Here is a 23135-nt window from a genome sequence, read left to right as displayed (position 1 = left end):
GATTTATATCAAAGAATGTTCCATGTCTTGTATTATTCCCCATTCTATTCCTTACACATCTTAAACTACTTGTTTGCTTTTTTGACAGCAGCTGCACGATGAGCAGAGGTCTTCATTGAGCAGTCTACAGTGATGCCCAGGTCCCTTTCTTCAGATGAGTTAACTTACAACCCTATATGGTCTAGGAGTAATTTATATTTTTTCCTCCAGTGTGCATTACTTTGCATTTATGGACACAATTTCATTTGCCATCACATTGCCTCTTCACCTGGTTTGTTTACGGTGTCTCTGATGTTGCTTATAGTCAGGACCAGAGAGGATTAATCTAGATAACTTTCTCATCTGCATATCTTCCTTCCTTATTGTTCAACCCCCCTTTCGAGATAATTAATAAATATATTAAACTTGGAATCATGTGACATCCCCCTTAACCTTCTGCCACGATAAAAATTGACCACTTAATCTACCTTGCTTTCTGACTCAGTCTCTTAGGTTGTTGACAATGACACACCTTGCCTCTCACCCCATGACTATTTTCGCTTCTTTACTAGCCTCTTCTGTAGGATCCTGTCAAAGGGCTTTTGGAAGTCCAAATAAATTGAGTCAGTCCTCCTTTATTCACTATGTTGACACATTCAAAGAATTCTACTAATGAGACACATTTTTTCCTTGCAGAAACTGCTGAGGAGAGCCTATCTTGAGCTTCCATGTGGTGTTCTGCTTTGAATTATTATTTCAACCAATTTGCCAGAAGAGATGTAAAGTTTGCCAGTTTATAATTCGCTAGATCACTCTAGAGCCTTTTTAAATATAGGTACAGCATTTGATACCCTTCCCATCCTCCTGAACAGTGTTTACGTGAGTGCCCATTTTTGTTAGCACTCAGCTACCCTGTACTTCCTACTTAAATTCCTTCAGAACTCTTGGATGTACCATTTGGGGTTGGTGACTTACTGCTTTTTAAATTATCACCCTGCTCCAGTGCCTCCTAACACTTCAATCTCTGAGAGCACCCACCTTCATTACCAGAAAACAGCAGATCTGGGGAAGAAATCTTCCAACAATCATATAACTCCTCAGCTGTGTCCCTCTCTCTCAATTGTTCCCTTTGAACTTTAGTGATCCAGCAGACTCACCCATTCTTTATCAAGTATTTGTTTCTGAAGAAACTTGAAGAATTTCTTGGCTTGTTTGCTTATTTATTTAACACCTTTATTTGTTCTTTGAAATCTATTTGGGACCTTCTGATTTTCCTTACTGCATGTTGCAACATGCTCCCATTTTAATTGGCTTCACCAGAGTCAGATTTCCAAATACTGAAGGTTTGAATAGATTCTCAAAACTTTCCATTTAGTCATATGGGTTCACTCCTTGCCTTCCTGGTTGAGTGGTAGGGAGCTGTGCTCTTACGGAGGTATGTGTTTGGTTGTGGGTTGTTTTTTTTTTCCCCTGCCTTGCCACCTCTAAGGACTTTACTTCAGTAATTTAACTTTAGAGCCTTTTTGACTAATTAAAAACCCAATATATAAATTAAACCACAAATTCAATTAGGGATGTTGAAATGACAATAAACACTTCAATGCTTTCTCATTTACTTTTCCTCATTGGGTATTTGTACTGATATTCCTTATACTCCCTCTTATCCTAAGTATTTGAATTGAAGAGTGGGTGGAAGGAGACCTTCCTACTTTTAGTAGCTATCATTTTCTAACTACTGCTATCTCTGCAAGATATGGTGTTCATCCCTCATTCCCATAGGCACTGCTATAGAGTCATTTTATTCCTGAAATGCACCCAACTGTGTCATAAACCCTAGATACAGTTGTTATGATCATCAGTGGAGCTCAAAACTGGACCTTTGACACCAAGGCCCCAATTCAGCAAGGTACTTGAGCACCTGTCTAACCTTGAGCATGTAAATTGCAATTGAACTAATGTGTTGTTTAAAGTTAGTCATGTACTTAAATACTTTGCTGAACTGGGGCCCAAATGCACAAATTTATACCATGTGAGCCAACGACTAACTCCATTATTAGATGTGTAAAGGTTTATCTTTGCCAGAGCAAGTCATGTCTTAAACCAATGTATTACATACTCCCTGGAATAAACGGAAAACTAGCTTGTCTAATGAGAACCATGCTGTCTGTGGTTCATTACATTCAATTTCGAAGCATTTCCATGTAGAGGTGTAGGTTTGTTAGATCAAACACTTGATGCCAAAACCAACATTTGTAAAAACAATCCATAAGGCAAAAAACCCAGTATGATTAAAAAATCAGATTAATCTAATACCAAAAATACTATAATCCTTTAATCATAATTGTTTGGTTTTTGCATAGAATCACAACAAGATAATAATAGTGTTGTTTGCATGGATTACCTGTGCATTTCGATACGTTAACACCCCAGTAAAGTGTTTTACTTTTAAATTACTGATATATACTCAACCTTAATGACACCTTAAATCAGGGGTAATCAATTATTTTTTTTCAAGGTCCAAATTTCTTGGTCAAGGGATAGTCAAGGTCCAGACACCAGAGAAAATACAAAAATAACAATAATAAGTAAATAAAAACTTCATGGTCAGTTCAAAAGTGTCTGACAGTCTGGATTTGGCCTACAGTCCACCTATTGACTTCCCCCTCCTTAAGTTGTTTTTGTGTGAGATTTAGTATGGGTTTAAAATACTTGGAAAAAAATATAATTATCTATGTAGCATTTCACATTGTCAGAGATCTATACAAACATTGACTCTGATCCTGCAAATACTTGGTCACACTGAGTTCAGTGGGATTTCTCGTGTGTGTGGAATTAAGTGTGTGTTTGGAAGACTGAGACCACTAAGCAGGACTTCAGAGTCCACAACAAGCTCATGGAAAAGAGAGGGAGAGAGAAGTTGTATCCCCATTTTATTGATGGGGAAGCACAGAAACAAAAAGGCTAAATAACCTGGTCTTGATACAGAGTGAGTCAGTGGAACAATAGTAGAAATGATGCTGCAACTAAGAGAGCTAAAGCAATCCGTGATATAAGCAGGGCCCACAGGGGAGTATCAAGTAGAAGTAAGCTGGCTCTGGGAGGGTCAGGGCTGGGGTGGGGGATGTGGGGTGCTGGCTCTGGGAGGGGGCTCAAGGCTGGGGTAGGGGCTTGGGGTGCAGGAGGTGGCTCTGGGCTGGGGCAGTGTGTTGTGGTGCAGGAGAGGGTGCTGGCTCTGCGAGGGGGGGTCAGGGCTGGGTGCTGCCTCCCACCAGGTGGCACTTATCTCGATCCAAGGCGCAGCAAGGCTGGCCCCACACCACTCCCAAAAGGGGCCAACATGCCCTTGCGAGCTGCCCCTCTCTGCAGACACCGCCCCTAAAGCTCCCATTAGCCACAGTTCCCCATTCCCAGCCAATGGGACTTGCTGGGTGCTTGCAGGCAGGACCAGCGCATGGAGATCCCTTCTGGCTGTCTTCCCAGGGCTGCGGGGGCATGCTGGCCACTTCTGAGAGGGGGGGGGGGGGCTGTGGCAGGCAGAGAACCTGCCTTAGTGACAGGCAGCCCAGCTGCGGCCGGAGATCGCAATCGACTGGGAGAGTCCCCGGGATCAACAAGTCGATTGCAATCGACGGGTTGGTGTCCACTGGTCTAGACCATCAGAACGGTTCATGGGTTAAAAAATTTCTGAAGACATTGTTTAAGACCAGCTATAACCCATCAATATCCTCCAAAGATCCCAGTTACTATTTTTATGATAAGGCAGCAAAGAATACCCACTTCACCCACGAAAGCTCATGCTCCAAAACGTCTGTTAGTCTATAAGGTGCCACAGGACTCTCTGCTGCTTTTACAGATCCAGACTAACACGGCTACCCCTCTGATATTTTTATGATAGTTCCTGCTTCCTACCTTTGTCATTCACTCTAAACTTAAAAGGAAAAAGAATAGGCAATTTTAATCACTTTAAAAATAATAGTTACTTACTGTGGTTTATTATAAGCCCCTTGGAAACTTGAAACTGAAATCTGTTTCCTCCCATAGCGTATGCACGTTAGTTTGCTACTGCTGTAGGGTTGCCCACGGCTGGAGAGATTCTGGTGGTATTTTATTTGTTGGTGTTTTAAATAGTATTGAATTTTTTACCTAATGAAAACATACAAATATTTCTATGGCCTTAACAAAATATTACACATGCAAAACCAACAATCCAATACAGTATCTTGGAAAAGTTTTATAAGGACACATTTGCCCTACTCTGTTTCTTATGCCTGTTTGCAATGTGTAATACCTTCCATCCAAGTACAGTATTTCAAAGTATATAAACATTAACAAGTTAAGCCTCACAACAGCCCTGAGTTGTGTAATTAACAACCTCTGTTAGTTTCCTTATCTAAAACACAAGGATAAGGCCTAAATTTTCAAGTGTCCACTAGTTACAAGTGCCTCAATTTTGGGGTGCTTAACTTTGTATGCCTCTAGCCTAGGGGTTCTCAAACTTCATTGCACAATGACCCCCTTCTGACAAAAAAAATTACTACTGGACCCCAGGAGGGGGGACTGACGCCTGAGCCTATCCAAGCCCTGCCACCCTGGGGGCTTCAGCCCCAGGCAGGGGGGCTGTAACATGAGCCCTGCCACCCACGGTTGAAGCCTTCAAGCTTGGGCTTTGGCCCTAGGCCCCAGCAAGTCTAAGCCAGCTCTGGTGGACCCCATTAAAACAGGGTTGCGACCCACTTTGGGGTCTCAACCCACAGTTTGAGAACCGCTGCTCTAGCCTCACTTTCAGAGGAACAGCACCACCTGCAGATCTCACTTCTATATTTGCAGGTGCTGAGCACCTCTGAAAAAGTGCCCCCAAAACAGAGGTACCTGTAGTCAGTAGGCATTTGAAAATCCGGTCCTAAGTATCTTGCTCAAGGTCATAGAGGAAATGTTAGGTAACAGCCAAGAACAGAACCTGCTGACTCTCAATCCAGTGCTTTAACTACAAGATAATCCTTCCTCAAATTACACTATTAATTCCAAATACACTTTTGAAAAGCAGGTTCCCATTGATGCATCCTAGGAAAAAGTGTTGTTGTGCTCACTCTGCTAGAGGCCTGTAATCCTGAAATGTATTTTAAAGTCAAGTTTCCAGTATTGAGGTTCTTTACTCCTTCCTTTAAGGAGATTCAAAAATTTTGATAGGTAAAAATGAATAGTTATGAAGTTAATTGTCTTTGAAGGAAAAAAATCAATTTCATAAGTGTACAATTTTTCTTGGTTTCTATAACCCTATTTTTAGAACATCTAGTCTTTCATTTTGTTCAGCAAGCAAGTCAACCACAACTACTTCTTGTTGTGTTTGAACAAAATGGAAAATGACTGCTTGCAAAGTAGTCATACTTTATTAACTCCTTGCTTTGTTCTTACAGATCTATTACACAATACAATGCAATTACCAAAAGGTTTAAATAAACCTGTGTGCAAAGAGCCAGCATAATACAAATCCTCAAACTTTGGCTTAACTTCAGTGATATTTTGTCCTTAGCAATGCATCACAATATAACCAGATGGCAAGATCTATGTCCCTGCAAAGAGAAGAGCTCATCTACTGAGGCACTCTGTTAACAGGAGTTTAAAAACTGCACAAAGCTGATAACACCTGCTGACTTCATGTGGAGATGCAGCTTGTTACACTACCAGAATATGGGAGAAGGGCATAAGCCTTACAGCAGACAATGAGGTCCTGTAGGACAGCCTAGCTTAGGGAGAAAACATGTTCTGCAGTTATTTGAATTATCCACTTTGTAGAATTTGGCTTTATGGGTAAGTATGACCTTGCACAGCATGTGCAGATTTTAGTCCCATCCACAAAAACACTTAAGCACAAGCTTAAAGGTAAGAATGCACTAAAAGTGTTTTGCTAGACTGAGACATTTATTTGGAGCAGAATGGAAACATTTGCTCATGGTCTCTATATGTTTGACTGCCAGAGCAGGGTAGACAGACAAATCCACACACTGTTCAGGTGTACAATATCCATATTTGGGGTATTTACATGCTAAAATTCCAACTTTCACATTTCTGAAGATATGGCCCACAACCCAAAGTACTGTACAGTGGTAGTCACAAAAATATTAAAAATATACTGAAGAAATTATTCACAGATTTTTAAAGCCAGAAGAGGTCATTATGATTGCCTAGTCTGATTTCCTGCATAACCTAGGCCCAGGGTTCTCAATCTTTTTCTTGCTGAGGCCTCCCTCAACATGCTATAAAAATGCCAGGGCCGGAGCGGGAGGGGAGAATACTCAGGGCTCCGGGGAGGGACCCTCAGCCATAGGCATAGTTTTATTTCTATTTTTTGGGGGGGGAGAGAGGTAAGGGGTGGCAGGGCTCAAGCCAGGGGTCCAGGGGTGTTTTTCATCTTCGCTCCTTAAGGCAAATCCTGAATAACAAAGGAACACAGCAAGGAAAGTTAATACCAATTACAAAAGCTGTCTAGACTGTAGTAGAAACATCTGTGAAAGTAGAATAAATTATATTGTAAAAATAAGAATGGATTAAAGAAATGTTGTATGTACCTTTAAGCAGAAATAAGAAATGTTGAAATACAGGTGCCAGGAAAAGAAACATTAGGCATAAACAATGGTGCTAATGGCAAAACATTAACAGAAGATGGGTAGTAGTTAGTAAGGGAATAAAATATGCATGCCTAACCCAGGTAAACTTATCTGATTCTGCTCCCTTTGTTATCTTGTTAAGTTCTCATCCTTTTATCTGTATAAATAAGATAGTTTGTGTCTTGCATGGGGCTCACATTATCTGGGTGTTATTAGCAGAAGCGCTGTGCTAATAAAACAGAGTGGTCTGACAAACTGTGAGTCCTGAGTCTAACTTTGACAATTTGGAGGTTCCACCGAGATGGCAACCGTCTTCACTGGGGCTGTGTGATTCCTGACTGTTTTTGTAGGACGACCGTGGAAGCCGGCACCTGGGCATTTGGCCCGAGCGGTCCTCCACCAGAACGGAAAGGTGCACAACCACAGTGAAGTCTACGCCATTGAACCTGTTGGTTCCCACTCTGTTCTGGTAGGGATCCCGGGATCTGACATCAGGAATCTGGTCAGGTAATTATTTCTGTGTTTTGTCCGGACTGAGGACTGTTCTGTCTCTGTGTCTATCCGTCTTCCTGTGGAGTGTTTGAGTCTGGGTGCCATCTCCGTCCGGGGATCGGCCAACCAAGGGGTTCCTGTCCCTGCGGTCTGAGTGAGTGGAATCTGCACAATTGCAGCCGCACCACACTTTGGGTAAATCCCTGGGTGTGAAAGCAAGGGCAATTGAGGCAGTAGCCTGTGGGCTCCTTTTGTGTGTTGCACTGGGCATTGCTCTGACAAACCCGAATTTCCTTCTTGTGCGATTGGTGTGTGAAGTCCTCCTGTATGGGTAACCAGACGTCTAAGTAGGGACAGTTCCCTAAACGAACGCCGGCTCATTTTATGTATTTAGGATGGGTCCAGACTCCTGTAAGAAGGGTCCGGACTCCTGTAAATTTCTGGAAAAATGGTCTAGGCTAACTCAGGGGGATCCCAAAACTCAGTGGCCACTGTTAAAATCTTGGAACAAAGACCGAGTGGACATCTTAAAGGACAAACTCGGCCAACCTAAAACTAAATTGGCTAAAGAAGAGGTTAATTGTTTCATTCAGTGGTGGGAAGAGGCAAATCGTAGCTGGACAAAATCAAAAACTCGCCTCTCTCAAATATTCAAATAATAAGTTGAAAGCTTTATTAAAAGCCTCCTCTCCCACCACCAGACCGAGCGCTCCCCTTTACCCCGTTCTCAGAAAACCCACCCCGGATCGATCCAACCCCCTTAATACTCCCATCTCATTGTAAAAAGGACAAAAAGCAGGATCGGGCCCAGAAAAGCAGGCAAGCAACAGATAAAAAAAACAACTGAAAAACAGGTTGGAAGCCCTAAGGGCATAGTGTAAGGAGTAAGAAAAGCAGTAAGTGCAGGCATGAACCCCTGGAACAATACTTAAAATGGTGAAATCTGAGGTGATAAAGGTGTTATTTTGGGAGATAAACGAGTGATTTAAGGAAAGAGAGTGAAAAGTTAACTCTACAAAGGCTGGAGAGAATTAAGCAGTTAAACTTTGTGAAAATGTTAAAAAGGACCATGTTAAAGAGAGAGAATTCTTGGTTTCTTTGCAGCCATTCTGAAGGGAAAATGGGCCCTTTTCCAAAAGAATGCCTGTAAATAATCCAAATATATATAGAGCTATGTAAAAACAAAGCAGTGCAAAGGAATGTTAAGGAAAAGAAAATGTGTATGTATCTAGTTGTCTGTGAAAATATGTAAAGTTCTAAGAATCTAAACCAGCACATCTGGTTTGTAAAACTCCTGTTTTGTAGGTGTAAGATAAATTAGTTTTGTTTTTGTTTTTAATGCCACTAAAAATTCATTTGACTCTTAAATCAAAGTTGCAAAACTGACAGACCTTTTTGCAAGACACAGGTAATTAGTGTTGTTTGGCTTTGGGATTTAGCATTTAACCCTTAAGGGGTAACTTGATTCTTTATAAAATTTAAAATGTTTTTTAAATAAAAACCAAGTCATGGCTGCAATAGGGCAGTCAAAATCAGGAGAATAGGGAGAGATTCTGGAGTCTTTTTGTTTGGTTGGTTGTTGTTTTTTTTGGTAACAATAGCAGATAAGAGCTGTAGTGAAAGAATTAAAAAAAAATATTTTAACAGTGCCCCTCTGAAGCAACAGCAGAGGTGAGGTGCACAAAACAAAAAGAAGCAATGTTAAAAACACTGAGCCTTAAAATGGCTCTGTGTAATCAGACTGTCACTTTTGATAAGGGTACATGAAAACTCTGTAAGAAAAAAGAAACAGTTACATCGTATGTAAAAATTGATATGGCTAATGTTTAAAAAAAAGTTGTAATATAGATGGAATGTGCTTTTTCCCTAGGACATGTGCAGTGTATATTGTAAAAAGGGGTAAAAGAAATACAAATGAAATATGCTACTGAATTAAAAGCCCTGTTTTCTTTTTCAGATCTCTGTGTGTTTTGTAAGCAGGAGTTGAAAGTGGAAAGAAATTAAAACTCTGGTGGAAGTTAATTGTGTCCCTTTTAAGACAAGTCTCTGAGCTCTGCTAATGGCTTTGAATCCACAAGCCAAGCCTGTGTTAATGCAAATTACCTAACTGATAAAGGAAGGTAAAAACTGCCAGCACAAAAGAAATTGCCTAAATAAAAGACATGGTATAACAAGATCCCTTTAAGAGATTTGATGCTAAATGTTATTGTTAATATTAAACATTGAAATAAATTTAATGTTAGTAAGTACCCCTGTAACAACGTATAGTGTGTATGATTTTTGGAAAAAACCTTGAAGGTAATATGGTAATAATGCTTCTCAGCTATTACCTGTGAATAAACTTAAAGCTTAACACAGCAGGAAAAACATTACAAACTTGGTCTGCTATATAAGAAGAAAAACTTTAGTTATTAAATTCATGAGGTGGTATACCTCAACAGTGGAATAACTTCCCCATAACTCTTAAAAAGTAGAACCCATTAAAACCTGGCCTGCCTATAGAACAAAAAAAAAAACCACAGGAAAATATGGGGGTAATTCCTCTGTTTTGCCTGCAATCAGCAAGGGTATTTGTAAAAGAAAGGAATATTTTAAGCAACAATCAATGCCACCCTGAAAGGGGTAGAAAAATGTTATTTTTGTCTTTCAGAAAATCAGAAAAAGCTAATACCAGCTACAGAACAACCTATTACAAAAACAAATAAGTTAAAAAAAAAAAAAACATACTGCAATAGCTATGAAATGTACTAAAATGCAGATAATTAGAACATAAGATGTTTTGGGTAATATCAGAAAATATTAAGGTTTTGATGCATCTGTTAAATCAAAGGAAAAGATTATTGTTTAATACCTATCAATATAACTGGATGCAGTATGTCTCCAGTACGGTAAGACAAAATTTGTTAAGTGAAGAAATTGTTGTTAAAATTGCACACCAACAGGCTCTGGAAGCAAAAAAAATGAAAAGTTAGCCCACTCCACAGATTGCACCTGGGATCCTTCTGGCTACCTCAAACCTCAAGCCAGTGGGCTGGGGAGGAAGGGAAACTATTGGACACTAGAGGTTGTACCAAGTGAACTCCTCAAAAGTGGTTATGCTTATCCATGCCTGTTGCTCCAAAGCTCTGTAGTAAAGACACCTCACTAGGATCCTGTATGTGGGAAACAGAACCATTCATATTATCTGGATGGTCTCCCACAACTACTGGCATACTAATGTTACTACCCCTAATTGTTTTTGGTTTTAAATTGTATGTGTTTAATTAAAATGTTTAAAATATGCTGGTAAATAAAACAAATGTATGCACAGCTAAAGCCACAGGCCCAAATCACCTCCCAGTATTTTACTACATAAGAAGTGACACTGGCGATTGATAATCTTAGTGTCAAAAGGGGGATATGTAGGAGCTGGACTTTGTAATGTATAATTTGATTTCATCCTACCAGCCACCCTTTTTGAATAGCAGAAAGAAATGACCCTCTGGGACTATAAGATTCTGTTTTCCCATATGCATTACAAATTGGGCCCTCTCTAACTCTTTGTTTTAAGATGTAGGTAGTAAGAGACAGGATTCTCTATTGTGTCTATGTTAAGTAAATTAGAGAAACATTGAAGGCCTGGGTCTCAATGTAAATTGTCTTGGTTAATTGTAAAACTTAGCAAGGTTTAATTTGCAATGCCTTTTTGCTCAATATAAAATACTACTGTTTGTATTCTCAATCTGTTTGTGTGAATGAGGAATGAATGCATCAGGAAAAGATAAGGTGTGAAGGCCATTGTTATAGCCAGAGTCAAGAAAAGAAGCAAAAAGACTTAAAGAGTATCAAAGAATCATCAGGCACTGCTTACTACCCAAACTGCTGTTAAACTGTCTGGCATCCGCAGCATGAATACATGCTTTGCCGTGTAAGAATGCACCACCCCAGCGAACCAATCATCACCTCAGGACCACGCAGAGTCAATTTTGACTCCAGAAGATGACGTAGAGGAACAGCCTGCAATACCTTACAATCTACGTTCTCGTAAGGGTTGCCAGAAGCAGACGACTACCTAAAGCAAGGCCCAAGAAAAAGCAGTAGTGAGCCTAGCGCCTGCTGCCTGGTGGACATAAAACCGTGACTACAGTTCCCTCAGTTGAGGTTGTCAGAACCAGAAGGGCCCTGCCTCCAACATGTGGTGCCTGTTCCTCGGCTGTTGGTGTCTGAAGGTCGGGGGAGTCCACAATGACAATTCTTTTATCCAGCAGCAAGTGTGGATAGCTCAGACCCTTAATATTTCTAAATGCTGGGTCTGCAGCCACATCCCAGCCCACTGTCAAACTGATGTTCCTGTCCTGGCTATCCCACTCAATTCCCCAGACCTCACTGGAGGACCTCGTCCGTTTAATACAATATGGAACAGTAATGACACCTGGGAAGAGACTATTGGCAGTTCCTTTAACCCACTTGGGGGAGTAATACACCGGGCAAAAAGGCTCCTGAGGTTAAAAGAAGTAGTTAAAATAATGGCAAATAAAACTGGAGAAAGTTTTAAGAGCCCTGGCCAAAGAAACAGGGGCGGTCCGACAGGTGGCCCTCCAAAAACGTCAGGCATTGTACATAGTGCTGGCGGCCAAAGGAGGGACCTGTGCTCTCATTAAAAAAAAAAACAATGTTGTGTGTTTATACCTGACGATACCAATAAGGTAATAGATCACGCTAGCCACTTAGAACAAATCGCATATATTCCCCATAAAAAGCCAAGTTCTTTATGGAAGTGGCTAAGTATTCTGTGGTATAGGAAACTGGTTGTTTCAGGAAGCCCTAACTATCCTGTTTGAAATCCTAATAATTTTTGTATGTTTTCAGTTAGTCTCCTGTTGTACCCAAAATTGTGTAAGGCATGCTACTCAGGTAACTGCCCCAGAACAGAGTGCTAATACAATAATTTTAAATATTGCTAATGAACAAAGAGATAAAAAAACGGTTAATATGTAAAACCCAGTAAAATTTTGGTCATGGCGTAAGCTTGACCAAAAGGAGGGATTGTGAAAGTAGAATAAATTATATTGTAAAAATAAGAATGGATTAAAGAAATGTTGTATGTACCTTTAAGCAGAAATAAGAAATGTTGAAATACAGGTGCCAGGAAAAGAAACATTAGGCATAAACAATGGTGCTAATGGCAAAACATTAACAGAAGATGGGTAGTAGTTAGTAAGGGAATAAAATATGCATGCCTAACCCAGGTAAACTTATCTGATTCTGCTCCCTTTGTTATCTTGTTAAGTTCTCATCCTTTTATCTGTATAAATAAGATAGTTTGTGTCTTGCATGGGGCTCACATTATCTGGGTGTTATTAGCAGAAGCGCTGTGCTAATAAAACAGAGTGGTCTGACAAACTGTGAGTCCTGAGTCTAACTTTGACACATCATATGGCACGTCCCGTCTTCCCAGTGGCTGCGAGAAAGTTGGGATACCTCACTTAACACAGGATAATATTTTGATGGCTGTTTTTTTCTGTAACTTTTCACTAGTTTGAGGATTTACTTTTTTTATTTAATGACTGGGGCTTCTATCTCTGTGCAATCCAGGGGAATGGGTTTGGGGGCAGTGGTTAAGAAAATAAGAGTATGGAGGACATTGGTAATCATAGTTTGCATGTGGAATATGCACATTGGTGGGAAAACTAAAACTGTAACTTCTGCAACATTTTGATCCCATTGTGTATTTGTTGCTCCACCTTCCCCAATCCTTCATCTTTTGTGTATTTAGATTGTAAACTCCTTAGTGCCCAAGTCTTTATGAGCACCATGGGAGCTCAGCTGTGGCACGGGCACTTTAGGTGCTATTGTAATGAATATTTAATAACATTAAAATAAATGAATTTTGGCAAGGATGATATCAAGTGATACATTAAGAATAAAATGTTTTATCAAGAGAACAAATTATTTAGCAGATCCAAGATTCTGTGATCGATATCAATGAGTATTTCAAACTATTGGAAATGCATTTCTTTTTAATCTCGCTCCAACCCACCTACCCACAAAAACTCTAGTTATTGAATGCTACCACATTTCAGTATAAAGTTGAGATGCACTGTCTCCTTCAGGTTAGGTCAAGTTATGTTCTAGCTCAACCAGAAGTTATGGGCTCGGTGCAGGAATTGCTGGGTGAAATTCTGTGACTTAAGTCAGCAGTTCTCAACCAGGGGACTGTGAGCCCTTTCGGGGGGCTGTATGGCCCAGTGGCTGAAACCTGGTGCCCCAAGCTCCAGTGCTGAAGTCGGGAGTGGCCAGGGCAGAAGCCGGCGCCCCCTGCCGAGAGCGGCCCAGGGCTGATGCCAGATCCTTCTCCCAACAGCAACCTTTAAAGAAAACTTAAAGCTTAAAATAAGTGTACTTTTCATGACTGTGTGCAGTAGAAAGTATGGATGTGGATTCATATGACTTCAGGCTTGTCCTACTGTGTGATCTCTTCTGTACCATATTTTAAATGTATCTAAATAGTTAGTATGCAGGTAGCTGGCATACTTGCTGTTGCTCCTACTTCTACAGTTCTCCTGCCTTTTGGTGCTGCTGTTCCTACAGCTTTACCTGCACCTGGCTTTATTCTGCTCCCCGTGCCTGGAACTTCTCCAGGATTCTAGACAGCTGCTCTTGCAAGTTTGTAGTACTGAGGCTGCTTGGTGCTTCTGCCCTTACACATTTTTGACACCTGGACTCTGGCTTGTTGCTAATGCAGGTTTCTAGAGGGTCTGTATTTTTTGTCCCTGCCGGATTCCTATACCAAGAGCTCAGCTGCCCCCAGCATGTCCAACACCAAGGATCTCACTGCTAATACCCCTACGGATTTCCTGAATTCAAACATTCATTGCTACCACAGGGCTGCCCAGAGAGGGGGGCAAATGGGGCAATTTGCCCCAGGCCCAAGGCCCTGCAGGGGTCTCCACGAGAATATAGTATTCTATAGTATTGCAACTTTTTCTTATGGAAGGGGCCCCCGAAATTGCTTTGCCCCAGGCCCCCTGAATCCTCTGGGCGGCCCTGTGCTACCAGACTTGTAAGGTGCCTTGTCTACTTGGTACAGGTTCTTCTGTCCTTGAAGGCATCATACACCTAGACTGTGGGAACATCTGCCTCCTCAGATTTCCTGCATACAGAATACTCAGCCTTGCTACCTCTGCGGCCTTCCTGGAGACAGGGTGCTCAGAGCTGTACCTATTCCAACAGGTTTTGTGCACCCCCAATCCTTGGTGGGGGTGCTGCTGCTTTTGCTGATCTACACCATTCAGTTTTTCTGTTCCTGCAACTTCCTCCACATCCAATACCTTCTTATCTTCTCCGGCAGATATCTGACAGCAGATACTCAGTGCTGCTGCTCCTGCAGGTTTTCAGCACCTCTTTCCCTTAGTGCTGCTGTTCCTGCAGTCAGTACTTCCCATGCATATTTCCTCTACGCGGAGCCCTGCATACTGCTACCCCCATAGTTTCCTTGCACGCAGGACACATACTGCTGCTCTTCCTGCAGTTCCATATCTCATTGTTGCTCCTACTGCTTTTCTTCACTTAGTGCTTGTGCACCCACGTTTACTGCTACTTCTCCAGGTTTCCCTACACCCAACACACTGTAGGTTTACCTCCACAGTTAACACTGCCATTGCTGTGAATTTCCCTCTACACATGGCAGTAGCTCCTGCAGGTTTCCAATGGGCTGGGCCACACCATTCCTGAAGGCTCCTTACACTTAGTGGCTCTCAGTGCTTTGGTTTATAGCTAGGGTGACCAGATGTCCCGATTTTATAGGGACAGTCCCGATTTTGGGGTCTTTTTCTTATATAGACACCTATTACCCCTCACCCGATTTTTCACACTTGCTGTCTGGTCACCCTATTTATGCCACACCATAGAGCACATGATGCTGTGGCCCACCACCACATATTTCCACACCTTGGGGCATCTAGTATTGCAAAATCCGCTCCATCTCCCTGTAGCCTGGGGTGCCCTGCCCCTATGCACTACTGCAGGGCCCCCTCTTGCCCCTCCATACAAGGCCCAATTCCCAAGAGCCCACACCCACCCTATCCCCCACTGTGACCATTCCCCAGACACCCTCCACCCCCTAGAGTGACCAGTTCTCCAGACCCCACCCCCTAGTATGAGCAGCTCCCCACAGCCCCTCTGCTCCCCACCCCCAGTGTGACCAGTTCCCCAGACCCCCCCGCCCCCTAGAGTGACCAGTTCTCCAGACCCCATCCCCTAGTATGACCAGCCCCCCCACTCCCTATCCCCCAGTGTGACCAGTTCCCCAGACCCCCCCGCCCCCTAGAGTGACCAGTTCTCCAGACCCCATCCCCTAGTATGACCAGCCCCCCCACTCCCTATCCCCCAGTGTGATCAGTTCCCCAGACGCCCCCACCCCCTAGAGTGACCAGTTCTCCAGACCCCACCCCCACGTACGACCAGCTCCCCACACAGCCCCTCTGCTCCCCACCCCCAGCGTGACCGGTTCTCCAGACACCCCCCGCCCCCATCCCGCAGTGTGACCGGCTGCTCAGGCTCCCTTCCCCTACCCGCATGGCCCAAGGCGGCCGGTTCCTCAGGCCCCAGCTGCCTCCATTCCGCCGCTCCCCAGCCCCCGTTCCCCCGCAGCGCCGAGGTTCCCGCGCGCCCCAGCAGGCAGCCGAGGCTCCGTCCGCGGCTCTCCCCGGCGACTCCCAGGGCTCCGGCGCCTGGGCGGCTGCGGGTCCTCCCGGCGGTTTCCCAGCCTGCACCGCGGCGCGGCGGCGCTCTGGCCGGCCTGTCGCTGTCACCGCCAGGAGGAGGCCGACGCTGCTGCGCTCCTCGAGCCGCCGAGCAGGAAGGAGCCTTCGCCGCCGCCGAACTTTCCCTCAGGGCCCGCCATGCCCGGGGCAGCGGCCCGGGGACTCTGAGCGCCGCTCCCGCCTTCCCCTCGCAGCGCCGCGGCCGGTAAGCCCCGGGGCGCGGGGCAGCTGGGTCGGCCCGGCCGCGCACGCACAGGGAGGGGGAGGGAGGGAGAGGAGCTGGGCCTCGCCGCTCCCTGTGCGCGGCGCTGCGGGCCAAGCGGCCCAGAGGCTCTGCGGAACCGCGAGCGGGGCGGGGGAGGCCGGAGCCCCCGCGGGGCTGGCGAGGCCGGAGCCTGAGGAGGAAGAGGAAGAAGGAGGAGGGGGGGCGAGGAGGCTTCCACCCCCTTTTGTTGCTGTGGAGGGTGAATGTGAGGGGAGCTTCCTTCCGCTCCCCCCCCCCCCCCCCGCTTGATGCGGGCTGCGCTCGGGGCTTTCCCTGCCGGAGTCTGAGTTCGGGGTAGGAGGTGGAGTGAGAGCTGCTGGGCTGCTGCTCCGCCGCGAGCCGGGCTCGCACTTGGGGGACTGACGGACAAAGACGGAGGAGTGAGATTCGGGGATATGGAGACAGGCAGACAGACCTAGAGACACCCCCCTCCCCTCACTGTCTATTGTTCTCGGGAAGGGGAGCTGCTGATTTGGGGATTTAATCTTCCAATGCGCCCCCCCCCTTTCTTGGCAGCTTTGCGAGTGGTCTCTCTAGTGTCAGGAGCTGCTAACAAGTGCTTGCTTGGAAGTCCTCACACAAGAGAGAGAAAAAAGGGGTGGCGGAGTTGTGACGGGTATTTAATTGCGATTTAAACTCCCCCCAGTACCGCTGTCAGATCTTAGTTTGGATTAGCACAATAGTGAGTCTTTTTCTTTAACGGTGCATAGACATGGGCTAGACATCAATGTTGCAAATATAATGTATTCTGTTTAGCTAACCTTTTCCAATTTCATAAACCTTCTTGAGTTCTTTAATTGAGAATGTTGTATAATGATGTAAAGTATTATTATACATAGAATCCAGTGAGCAAACTTTTAAGTTTGTTTCTCAACCCCACCTAGAATATGGCCATGGATCATAAAGTAAAATGTATGTGATTCTGGAAAGCTAGAAGTTTAAGATGAGACTGAGGGAGATGGTGGTTTCACAACACATTGAAAAAAAGATTATTGGAAAGGCAAACTACATAAAATGAAACTTTTTTTATTAAAATACAAACAAATAAAGATTCCCTTTAATGTGCTAGATTAAGGCTGAGCCCAAGTACAAACTTTAACATTACTTTTCAAAGTCTCCAGGAGTATGTACCTGGAGCTTGAGCTCTCTGAACACAGTGGATCATCCATGTTCAGATCTACTCCTTTGCTTGTGGGAAGCACGGTCCCTACACTTCCCCTCCCTAGGTTTGGAGATCCTTGCCTGAGGAGGTAAAAGATGTTGAGGAATGGTATCATCCTATCCCACTTCCTGCAGGGTGTCATGTTATACTGGAGGTCAGACTAGAAGATCTAATGGTCCCTTCTAGCCTTAAAATGCTTCAATTTACAAAAAAAGTGTATGCCCCTTCAGGCTGCATTAACTTTTCTGTATTCCCTTGGCATCCTGTGGTATTCATGCATGCTTCCAGGGACAGCTGTCATTGAGGGAAGCCTGGACAGTGCCGGGGGGCCCACAGCCTCTCAGACATAGTCTTCTGTGGATCTAGTGGAATTTGACGTCTCTGGTTTGGAATCCTGTTGGTTTCACAGCAGGGACAAATGCTGATCTCCCAGGAATGGTTAGAGGAAAACTCCTCAAGATCAGCTTTACTAAGTCAGTCCTCCCCACCATAAAAATCCCTATCATGGGTTTTTATCAAGAAGTATTGCAGAATATTTATGTATTAAAACAAACAAGAAACAGGGACTGTTTAATTATAATAATTGTATTTTTTGTTACTGATTTTTTAAAAGTGTTTTCTTCATAGTTGTGTCTGAGCATATTTAGAAATTATAAAAAAATACAGTTATTTGGCCAATATAACTTAAAAACAAAATAAAGAGACTAGTCTCCTGTATTTGACTATACAACGTAGCATTCACATTTTCTGCCCTCACCCCCTCAGGCAAAAGTCTGGGATAACAAGTGTATATGTAATATATATTTCTGGTGTGGTTCTTGATTGCTTTATTGTCTTGTATTTAATTTCTACCCTATTCCAAATTTAAGTCCCGATCCTGTAAACACTTAGAAATACATTAATTTTGATGGAAAGTCTCTAATATAACAGATAATGATATTGTCAGTTTATAAGTCTCTAAATATTAGCACTTTATTCTGGAGGGAAAATGGCATTCTAAATCTATTGAAGTTGAAAACTGCTGCTTCTAATTTGTGAACTTCTGTGACAACATTAGTGATGTTTTAAGACAATATTATGGACATACTTTGACCCAGTGAAATATTATGAACTCAAATATAAAAGAACTGAGTTGACAGCTCATGGACAGGACTGTGCACCACAGATTTGGTGATGTAAATTTGGAAATGGTGGAATTAAAGTTTTCAATTGTGAGTTCAGTCAGTTTAGACTAAGTTTCAAAACCCTAAAAGAGTTTTGGGGATGAAAATGTGATCAGTCACCATTTTTTAGTGTTTTGGAAAAATCCTGGACAGGGTTGACATTTTGCCTTCTACTGGTAATTAATTATGTCTATGGTGGCAAGGATCTTTTGTAGTTTTATTCCCCTGTGAAGAAGAATATTAAGTGTGCTATTGTTCCATTGTAAATATCTCCAGTGGAAACATTTATGTACTTAGGGCACTTAGGAAAGTTAAGGTGAATCAGTTAGAGATTTGAAGTCAGTGTGCATAAATCAGGGTGTTAAACTCCCATATGGAGGCTCCTACTCAAGAGTAAAATGGTTTTAAATTATAATGAACTAAGACCACCTAGTCCTGAATGAAAGCATCCACACGGGGGTTAAAATGATTTAATTTAGGATTATGTCTACACTTCAAGTGCTACAGTAGCACAACTGCGGTGCTGCAGCTATGCTGCTGTAATGTGGACACCTACTATAGTGAGGGAAGTGGTTTTTCCATCTCTATAGTAAATTCCCCCCATTCTGATGCTTTAGCTAGGTTCATGGAAGAATTCTTCCGTTGACCTAGCTGCATTTACAGTGGGGGGTAGGTTGACCTGACTAGGTCGCACAGGATGTGACATTTTTCACAGCCCTTAGTGATGTAGCTAGGTCAACCTAAGTTTTAGGTGTAGACCAGGACTTATGTACATGAACCTCACACTTTTAGTTGATTCACCTTAACTTTCCTGAGGGTTTGTCTACATGGTGTGGCAGTGCTCACCAAAAGGGTGTATGCAAATTGTACAGTGCTCTAATGTGTTGCATGCCAACTGTTCTGTGTAGACCCTGCTGACACATTGTAAAAGGTTCCTAGTGTGTGTCAATGTAGTGCTGTTTCAAACAAGACTGTCAGTGCACGCTTGGTACCCTTTAGAGCGTGTCAGGAAGGTCTACACGAGGCAGTTAGAATGCAATACATTAAGCATTCTGCAGTTTACACACCCTGGTAATGCGCACTGCTGCACTGTGTCCACAAGTTTGAGTGTCCCTTTGTAGAAAAGCCCTTAGGCTGTGCATGCTTAGAGTAGCTTGCAGGAATGGGCTCCTAATTCCAGTTTGTCAGAAATATTGTCAGATAGATTAGGCTTAATTTAGTTTTGGTTTTAAAAAATGCAACCTCCCCCTTTAATATTAAGAGACGTGTTTTTGTGACATTAAAGATACATAAATAAATTACAAGTTTTCTCTTTGGGTTTAAACATTATCCTGCAATGTTTGCTGGTTAGCATTGTTCAGGAGAACCTGAAAGTGAAACTGACATGTCTATTTGTATTGTTCAAACTGAGTGAAGGGCTAAAATTAAATCAGCAAATTAAATTATTTTAGTTGAAATCATCTAAATTGTTACGTTTTTCATTTGACTAGACGTTTTAATGAAAGCTGCCTTCTCAAATCGCCACATAGTGATTGGAGAATAGACTAAGGCCTTTAGCATGCAGTCTGATCTGTGTAGGTGGACGCTGAAGCTACTGAGTCTCCACATGGACATACTGAAATACAGATAAAGACCTTTGAACAAATGAATCCCCACATACAAATTGCTTGATGTCCCTAAAGAGCAGAAAGTTAACTGTTGACAGGACATGGACTGTCAGCAAGGCACAAACCATTGGCTCCAGCTATTAACTCTGGAGTGAGCACTCTTATTAGAGAGTTTTTCACAACATTTATCTTCAGTTACACAGATTCTGTCAGTTACTTTATTTTAGTACTTTCCAGTGAAGTTAAAAACACTATCCCATCTGTTTAGCTCATTAGTACTATATATACATTCTAAACATTCAATTATTTTTAGGGTTTTTTAATCTTCATATTTATATAGCAGAGTGTCCTTTTATATATTAGCAACAATGCTTTAAGCTACACGTGCAATAATTAACATACCGCTTGAACATATCTTACTTACATGTAGTACACAATATGAAATAACATATTCAAAGACTATTACAATAGGATTTGTGATTAAAAAATGTGATCTTGAATAGACTGCATAATGAGATTTTTTCATATGTAGTCAGCAGTTCAAATAATATATCAGAAAAACTTAAAATTATTTTCTCATATTGCTTGGTGTGTGTCTTGATTTTTTTTTTTTAATATTTTTTTTAAATGTGCAGAAAGAAGATTTACCTTCCTTTGGAAATGCACTGAGAAGTATATCATGCAGAGTGATAGATCTACATACGCATATATTTCTAATGACATTTTAATTGTATTGAAATGATTCTGGTAACCCAATCTACACAATGTCTGGAATTATCTATTAAAAAAAAAAATCAGATAGTACTTTTGCTCTAAAATTCCTATTTTTTTAGCATTTATGCTTAGGATATTGTCAGACAGGGCTGGATTAACCTTTTGTGGGCCCTGGTGCCAAACATATTTGTGGGCCCCCATGTAGTCATTGTGGGCTCCAAGTGTGGGCCTGGTGTGGCAGTGCTATTGGTGCCATAGTAAGAAGTGAAAACATTATCTACTACCTGGTCCTGAATCTCAGAGACATTTTTCATTTTGATCACACACCTCTGCGTGACTAGATGCATTGCCACACACAGCACCCTCAGCCCCCAGTTTTTCTCATTAAGCTGTATATAAATGTGGGTTTACCAGTGTCCATAGTAAGCAGTAATTTCACAGTGATCAGGGGAAACTCCCCACAGATTTATCTCCTTCCTTATTCCGATCTTCTGTAGCCATGTCTCCAGTACAACCCCATGTCAGCAGTCACTGTATGTGGTTCTGGTCTCAGGTCAATAAAGTTGCACAGCCAGCAGATATCTGATCAGTTCTGCCAAATCCCTTCCTCAGCACTCATTCTGCCATTTGAGCAAGCCACTTGCAAACACCATTTTCCCAAATGAGGACTTAGCCCCTGGGAACCTGAAGTCACCAGCCTTTCTCCCTCTGCTCCCATCCACTACTTGGTCACCTCCATCTCTCCCTATGCTTGTTTCCCTGTTACCTTGGACATGCTCCCTAGCATTCTCCCCCTGCAAGCCTGATCTGCTTCCTCTTTCCCTGCTCCAGTTGGAATTGGAAGAGGTTCAGAAAAGGGCAACAAAAATGATTAGGGGTATAGAACGGCTTCCATATGAGGAGAGATTAATAAGACTGGGACTTTTCAGCTTGGAAAAGAGGCAACTAAGGGGAGATATGATAGAGGTCTATAAAATCACGAGTGGTATAGGGAAGGTAAATAACGAAATGTTATTTACTCCTTCTCATAATACAAGAACAAGGGGCCACCAAATGAAGTTAATACGTAACAGGTTTAAAACAAACACAAGCAAGTATTTTTTCACACAACGCATTGTCAACCTCTGGAACTCCTTGCCAGAGGGTGTTGTGAAGGCCAGTACTATAACGGGGTTCAAAAGGGAGCTAGATAGATTCATGGAAGATAGGTCCATCAATAGCTATTAGCCAGGATGGGTAGGAATGTTGTCCCTAGCCTCTGTTTGCCAGAAGCTGGGATTGGGTGACAGGGCATGGATCACTTGATAACGTCTCTGTTCATTCCCTTTGGGGCACCTGCCATTGGCCATTGTCAGAGGACAGGATACTGGGCTTGATGGACCTTTGGTCTGACCCAGTATGGCCATTCTTATGTTCCCCATGACATTCCTTTCCTATAAGTGACCTCTGTTCCTTGAGATTAATTCCAGTTTCTTTATCCTCCCCCTGTAGTCACAGAGCCACCTGCAGCTTCTCAGACTACAGCCATGGGCCAGCCTTAGAGAGCTGCAGCTGCTAGCAAGGGAGGGGTGACAAGCCCAAGGCTGAGCATCCATGAACCTTGCAGTGGTGGCACTAGGGGTTCTAAATTCTCAGCGCTGGCCCTAGGCAGCTGCAGACTCGAGTTAGGTGCTTCCCTCCTTTAGGCCATGGCTTTAAGTACCTGAGTTGCCCATCACCTGCAGCGGAGACCACCAATTCCCACTCACCCCTCTGCTAGCAGATAGTCAAGCAGAAAGTACAGCCTGAATGATTTTGGAGGCTGGAGTGCCAGGAGGTTCACATCCCTGAGCAGCGGCTCTGCAACAAGCTCACATGGCCCCCCTCTGCTGTGGGACCAGGACCCTGTGAAGACAGTGGAGTTACCCTGTGTATAACCAGTCCTGTCCAAAGCCTGTTGAAGTGAGTGGGAGTCTTTTCATTGTCTTTAATGGACTGCGTATAGAAGCAAAGGACCCTATTCTAGACTCTAGGAGCAAAGTGTATTCTATGCTGCACTGGTTTACTATTGTATTAGGAAGGTCTCACATTAACTAGTGAATAAGCAATACCTCCTACAGCACCTAACTTTTTCTGTTGGGCCTCCTGCCCAATTACTAAATGTAAACCTGTTTAGCTTACAAGGGATGAACATATCAGGTAGTATGGTTACAAAAGCAAGGCACTTCTGAATTCCAAAGTAGGAATTTTGTATGTGCACAGAACACGCACAGGATTGGTTCCTGCACGGTTACAGAGCTGCAGGCAAGTGGAACAATTTTCAGCTTGCGTGATTGGAGGATATCTGGATCCATATTATAAGACTGTCCTACATAAATGAGGAAAAGTTGAGGTGCCTTTGTTATTCTTTTCTTCCACTCTTCTT

At 43.0% G+C, this 23135-nt stretch overlaps 1 protein-coding gene across 3 annotated transcripts in view; it reads left to right on the top strand.

The window, feature by feature from the left end:
- Positions 1–23135, top strand: part of ZNF148 (zinc finger protein 148) — a 75405-nt gene that overhangs the window by 15218 nt on the left and 37052 nt on the right. For 2 of the 3 annotated variants that reach the window (XM_045032657.1, XM_045032656.1), the window contains exon 1: positions 15866–16025. The exons of the other annotated variant lie outside the window; for it this stretch is intronic. The gene's annotated coding sequence lies outside the window, so the exon portion shown is untranslated. Of the gene's footprint in view, positions 1–15865; positions 16026–23135 lie in introns of those variants that run through there. 3 annotated transcript variants of the gene reach the window in all.

This window comes from Mauremys mutica, chromosome 10 (assembly GCF_020497125.1).
Source record: "Mauremys mutica isolate MM-2020 ecotype Southern chromosome 10, ASM2049712v1, whole genome shotgun sequence".
In the NCBI taxonomy this organism is placed as follows: Eukaryota; Metazoa; Chordata; order Testudines; family Geoemydidae; genus Mauremys; species Mauremys mutica.
The sequence above is the reverse complement of the archived record's forward strand: the minus strand, read 5'-3'. Positions and strand labels throughout refer to the sequence as shown.